Source organism: Helianthus annuus, chromosome 1 (assembly GCF_002127325.2).
Source record: "Helianthus annuus cultivar XRQ/B chromosome 1, HanXRQr2.0-SUNRISE, whole genome shotgun sequence".
In the NCBI taxonomy this organism is placed as follows: domain Eukaryota; kingdom Viridiplantae; phylum Streptophyta; class Magnoliopsida; order Asterales; family Asteraceae; genus Helianthus; species Helianthus annuus.
In genome coordinates, this window is record NC_035433.2 from 102,555,667 (window position 1) to 102,562,581 (window position 6,915).

Consider the following 6,915-nt stretch of genomic DNA (forward strand, 5'->3'; position numbering starts at 1 on the left):
TTTGAAATTATAAAAAAAATAATCCGTTTTCCAAGTTTCAATCCCAGAATTATGGATACGAAAACAGAACTGACTAATCAACATATGCTCTGATACCACATGTTGGTTCAGTTCTGTTTATGCATGAAGAAAACAATATAAATCATACCTGTCACAGCAGATAGTGCAGAGGAGAATCCAGTAATGGAGTTCGACATGCCTGTCATCTTGATCTGGTTCCTCCTTAGGGTGCTGACTGATGATGGGGACTTAGAGAACCGAAAAGGGGTATCGGTTATGGAGAGGAGGTTTCGTGATGATGTTATGGCTAATGGGGTGTGTGAATTGTATATCTGAGTAACCCCTAAACCTCCACATAACTCTCCTTATATAAGCACCCAGGAGGAAACCTAATTAGTTACTAAGGGTAATATGGTCCATCAACAATTACCAACTAATTAAATAATAGGTTCTAATATATTTTGATCTCTATAATGTAAATGATTATGATGGCTATAGATTAAATATTAATACGTAATATATTTAATCTTACATTAGGTAGTTATGTTGGTTTGGATGTTTTTTTAACATCCCTAACTCAAACCACCACTACCGTTTTTTTTTTTTATTCTTACTTTTAGGTTTCCAGTTCCATTGTCTCTCAAGATCCACTAAGTTACGTATCGTGTTTTTATGGTATTTTCAAAGTTGTTTCCTTGTCTTTTCTTAGTCGCTCTAATATATGGATACAAATTTCTAGAGGGGACAACTATTGTGATATTGCTAACTGCCATTTGCTTTTCACAGTCTACTTAGTATAATGTTACCGCTCAACCACCGCAACACGCGAGTGCTCCAGCTAGTGGTGATCAAACATGTAAGAATGAGTATGTATGCAATAACAATTCATATAGATGTAACATATATTTTGCTTGAATGAACTCTATATTCCTAATCTTTACATTCAATTTAAAATAAAATGTTTTTGTATATCATATTGTACTTTTTTATCTTAAATTTACACAAGTGCACTTCTCTTAACTATTGGGTGATACATTTTGACTGATTAGTGAGACATTGAGCATTTCATCAACCGATCCATGAAAAGTTAGGGCCTTGCAATTTTTGGCCAACCAAACATAAAATGAAATAAAATAATTGACAAATTAATGGAAAACGAGTATCACACTGTTAATTGTTGACTCCGCAACAACGCGTGAGTTTCCTACTAGTTCAAAGAAAGACTAAAACACACAATACTCTTCTCCATTTTCAAACACAAACAAAGTATTTACATATCTTATTTAATTAGTAGCTACTTAAATATTAGGACATCCGACTCCATAAGAGCAACAAACACAATAACTGCCAACACAAAGTGATTTTATTATTCTTTGATTCAACGGCACAATTCGGATGCAATCTCCGCTGCACCCGTAAGCTTCACAGACACTTGGTGCATGATCAAAAGAATAACCACACAAATCAGCACCTGTTTCTCAACCAAAAATAATTAACAAAAATAATTAGTTAGATAAAGTGATACACATTACAATTGCAGAAAATAGATCGGTTTCAATTAAAAAAGCTTACCATATGCCCGGCATTTTTCTTTAGTTTGGTAAGCAATACAAGTCATAAGACTTGAACCAACGATGCAAAGCAAGAGAACAGACATGATGATGCTTTTCTTTGGGTTGCTGCGCCTTATATGACATGAGGCGAGTGTTTTCCATGAATCGTGCGCTTTAGTGCTTTTCTGGTCAAGCGATGAAGCCATGAAGCGATCGCTTTAAGGACAAAGAGCGAATATTAGGGTTTGCTTAAGAAAAAAATGACGACTTTAAGAAAGTAGAGCTTACATGTTATGAAAGAAGATGAAATGGTGGCTAATCGACACTTACCTGGTGAAGTGTTGGTGGAGATAAGGATTTGATGGCTGAATTTTTAGGTTTGTACCAAGGAGAGAGACGAGAGCTGTTGTTGGTGACGGCTGATTGTTAGAGCATCCACAATAGGAGGATTTGTTGAGGGGCAAGTGAGAGAAAGATGGGGATTGGTTGGGCAAGTGCCACCTTGGCATTAGAAAAAATATGAAAAAACATCCCTTATTGGGGATGCTCTTAGGGTTTAAAAGATATTTACTCTTTCTTTTACCCTTTTAACCTCTCCTTTTTAACTAAATTACAATTTTCATCCTCCGGTTATAGTTTTTATTAAAATTATCTATAGACTTTTACATGTTAGTATATCATGATGTTGTATATTTAATTTTTTAGATTGTACATATAAGTTATTTATATATTAAATCATAAATAATGCTCACTTATAGCTAAATTTTAAGTAACTGATTCTAAAAACTTACGAGAATTAATAAAAAGATATTATATAAATGAAGGGCGCCTCACGTACGAAAAGCGGTGTGCTTTTGCGCTCTGCGCCTCGGTTTTTAACCTTGTCGCTTTAGTGCGCTTCTCGCTTTTTTAAAACCAAGCTTTACAAGGGATTTGTTGCACGTTTTGTCCTTTAGGCTTAACTCAGTTAGATTTTTTTGTTAAATCTTGTCACCCAAGGGTATTTTAGTCTTTTTACCTGTTTATTTCAAGAGTCAACCCAAAAATATTTTGTTTATTCTTTTAAATAATATTAAATAAATGGGTAAAAAACTAAAATACCCTTGGGTGACAATATTTAACAAGAAAATCTAACTGAGTTAAGCCTAAAGGACAAAACGTGCAACCAAATTCCTTGTAAAGGGCAAAACTTGTAAAAATTCGTTAAAAAGGACACCGCCTGATAAGTGGTATTAAGATAAAGGACAAAACTTGTAATTTTTCCATCATTATAACTGCCAAACAACTCTGCTCATCAATTTAATCCTATATGAATTATACTTTACTAGCCGGAACCCGCGCGATGCGGCGACAACAATTTAAAACGCGGTACTCGTTTTGTGTATGGTACTCAAACAGAAATGTAATTAGATGACAAATAAAAATGCAGTTATATCCATAGTTACAACGCGATACTTGTTTTGTGTAAGTTTATCAATCCACTCGAATCTTGAATCTCGGTTGAAAAAAGCGAAATCGGCTCGTTCATTGATGTGTGCTGGTAATATAAGTATTAAGGTTTATAGGGGACTCTAGTTTTGTTTAGATAACTTTGAAGATTATTTCATTGAAATGTTTTAAACAACATAATAGTCGTAGGGATGAGCATTTGGTACTGGCACCATACGGTACCAATCAATTTTGGCACCGATACATGTACCCATTGTTTTTGTTTTGAGACCGATGCTTTTGGTACTTGTATTTTAGTTGATTTGCCTTCAAATACCAGTACCTAGTACCGGTTCAATACCCGTTATAGGAGAAATAATAAGAAAAAGTAGTTAAATGACGTAACTAACTAAACTGAATTGGAAAAGTTTTCAAAATTAAAACGTTAGACCAATGTGACTGTACAAATATAACTTATGATCTACTGCCATTAGCCATACAGACCCAAAGTTAAAGAGAAATCGATTTCTATTCTTTTAACAATCCAATCAGTAGCTACTAATTTTGGCCAATCCGTTAATATCCCAATTCTACTCTCCTCATACATTAACCGCCCAAAACAGAAAACATAGTTAATAACATCTGTCAAATCCGATCCTTTGCTAGTTTTTTCAATATCCTTACCCTTAAAGCCACAAAACCAGACCATTTCGATAACACTATTAGAACAAACACAACCTACTACAAACTAAATACACAAAACAATCAAATTCAACAAAATTCAAACCGATATATAAAATCGCATCTTACAGTCCTATATATAAAATCACAAATGTAAAAAATCGGGTTGCCCAAGCTTTGATAATCTCTTATCTTCATATTTAACTTGTTTCAACAAATTGACCAATGAGGCTTGTTTTCTTGGCTCGATTCTGACTACAGACTTTCGGTATGGGATGTTGCCTACACAGATGTCGAAGTATGAAAATCACATTTGAGCATATCTCTTTCGATAACCTATATATGGTTCCAAATGTAAAAGAACTTAATTTGTTTCATATTATAATGTTCAAAATAAGTAAGTTAAAAGAGTTTTATCAGTACAAAATTCTAATCTATATGGGATTCAAGTCAATCAAACAATCATACAATTGAAGTAAATTACTAAAACAAAAGTAATGCACTGTGTAAAACTGGAAGTTATAGAAAGTGTGTAAGACCATACGGTGTGGGTGTGGAAATCTGGCGTGGAGGCCAGTCCACACCCACAAAACCATCACGTGCTTGGTGTTTTCCACGGCATTGTTGAAGGGGTGGCAAGAATTCCACCGGCGTGGAGGGCATAGTGAGAGACGACGTGGACGCGTGTGATTGGATGCAATTAATATTAACGTTTTTTTATTTAAAGTTAATAGATTTTGTTTGAGTTTTACGTATAAAAGTGTGTGCCACGTGTCGAATAACGCTCCTCTTCCACGCCCCTTCCCACACCCCCTTTTTTCCACCACGCAACTTTTCTAACATGTGCTTACGTGGCGTCCACGTGTCGCATAACGCCCCATCTTCAAGCATCATGTAATTCAATGATACCAGGATTCCAATATAACTCCCACGTAGAAAAATATATATAAAAAAGGTAAACAACTTACAATAGCACGCGATGGAGGATTGGCAAGCTGTGATTGCTGATATTTCAAATAGTCCAATCAAAGATGTAAACGAACTGAAAGCCTGAACCAAACAGATTAATGGCATTAATAATTAACAAAGTAAAACAAGATATTGAAACCCATTCATATGAAACATGATAAAAAAAACAAAGTAAAACAAGATTATCTCCAAGAACTTACCTTCACGAATAAAAAGATCACTGAAGACTCTCTTCAAATAAGCATAATCCGGCTTATCATCGAATCCTAACGAACGATAATAATGGAAGTAAGATGCAAACTCTGTAGGATAAAATTTCAATGACTAAATTCAATAAACATTGTTTGGGTCAAGCATACCAATAATAACCCGACCCGCCTATTTTCATGAATTTCAACCTCCTAAGTGTTTATTTTTAAGAAAGCTCAGTTACTCGAAACACTTTCAAGTCTATTCGCGATAATGATAATTCCAATTGTAGTTTCTAGCCATTTACAAATCATTCATAAGTGACAAACTTTCTAGTCTATTTGCACCCGTAACTATTCACCACTCAATCATCTGTTTAGTTTTAGGGTTAATTACCACAATCTTTTGAGAAACAATTGACATTCAGATAACACCACAAACATTCTAGCATGATAAATAAATAATGTTCACTAAAAAGTTATTTTATTGGAAAAAGAGCTATCAATTTGATTAACCCACCCCTACCTCTCAACCTTCCCAACAACATCAGAACGACAATCCTCGTTGGTATCAGCCGTCATCTATATAATGCAATAATAGGTAGTTAAATACCTTTCTGTTTGGGAATAACTTCTTCAGCTCCACACTTGCCATTCCAGAATAATCTTTGTCCTCCCCCACCTGTACAAACCATAGAACAAACACCCTTTAAGTATCATACAAAATGTCACATGAAAAATTATAAGGTTCTTCAAATAAAACATGTTGAAATTAAAAGAAGACCTCGTAAAGATGAGCCAGACAACAAAGGAGTACAGTTCCACTTTCAAGTTCATGCAATGATCAAATACAATAGAGTTAACTTCGTTTTCGCTCCCTGAGGTTTGACATTTTAACAGTTTTGTACTTCCGTCCTCAACATAAGCTCCAAGGTTTATCTAAGCAACAAGTCAAAACAATAATGAAAAAGTCAAAAAAGTTACTGAATATTATGAATTATTATATGAGCACATACTGGGTAGTAATTTCCAGCAACTGGCTCATTAACTTCCAGATCCCAGTGATTTATATCAGGCTAATAGTTTAGTTGACTCAACTATTAATCAAGAGAGGAATATTAATATACAAATATAGCCATCCTTTTGATGAAGTCTCTCCCGTTAGAATCAGAATCGGTATAGAATGTCTTGTTTGTCTTTAAGCTAGTTGTGATCTGAGTAGTTAATTCTTTCCCAACACCATCATCTATAGGTATAGGTCCAAGCTAGCACCAAATTGTAGAAATATGTAATTAGATGATATGCACTTGTTACTTACATCATAGACTCAAGCTAACACAAAAGTTACCATAAACTCCATTTCAGCATGCTCCTTATCTTTGTATACACGAGTGACGTGTGTGCAAGAGCTTTATATAAAACATGAAATTGGCGATAATATGCTACACCTTCAACAAGTAAATACCTGATGTATCCACGGATTGGTCTCTTGATGCAGTTAATGCAATAGTGGACCCTTTATAACTCTAAAAGCTTTCTGTAACAAAACTTGCAACATGTAATGGAGTTGTTATGTTAATCACCCTAAATAGGACAACAAAAGGAGAATACTTACATGTCCTGCAGGTTTTATTGGAAACTTGCCATTAGGACGGAAGATGTATGCTCCAGAGGCCTTCAAAAAACAAGAACGACTTCAGAAGATGATGAACAAACTTTATTTATAGACAAATTTCAATCTACCTGATTTGTGCTATTGTGTCCGCCATAGTAGCTGTATGATAATACATAGTTAAATACCTTATCAAAAAAGTTATTTTGCCACTACCTACTCTGCCAAAAGAGCTATGAAAGAACCATCAAGTCCATAACAAGTTATACCTTCAAGAAAATGATTTTTAAAAGAGAGTTTACAATCACAAACCTTTGGACTAAACGGGCAAAATGACCCAAACCATCGGTCATTATATATGTAATTCTGTAAACTAGAAGGGAAATTCGGCCATATAAAATGGTCGAATTGTCTTTCTCATTAACAGAAAAAATGGATAAAGTTGTTAGAAGTATTATTATTAAACTTTAGATATGTTATATTA

At 34.4% G+C, this 6,915-nt stretch overlaps 2 long non-coding RNA genes across 2 annotated transcripts; both read right to left on the reverse strand.

Moving 5' to 3' along the window:
• Window positions 1-1,341: 1,341 nt before the first annotated feature.
• LOC110938037 lies at window positions 1,342-1,983 on the reverse strand. Its single transcript, XR_002591167.2, has 3 exons — window positions 1,884-1,983; window positions 1,573-1,769; window positions 1,342-1,471 (listed from the first exon to the last, which is right to left on the reverse strand). It is a non-coding gene; the product is annotated as an uncharacterized LOC110938037 (long non-coding RNA).
• Window positions 1,984-6,323: 4,340 nt separating this feature from the next.
• Window positions 6,324-6,580, reverse strand: LOC110938030. Its single transcript, XR_002591162.1, has 3 exons — window positions 6,563-6,580; window positions 6,435-6,494; window positions 6,324-6,356 (listed from the first exon to the last, which is right to left on the reverse strand). It is a non-coding gene; the product is annotated as an uncharacterized LOC110938030 (long non-coding RNA).
• Window positions 6,581-6,915: the final 335 nt, after the last annotated feature.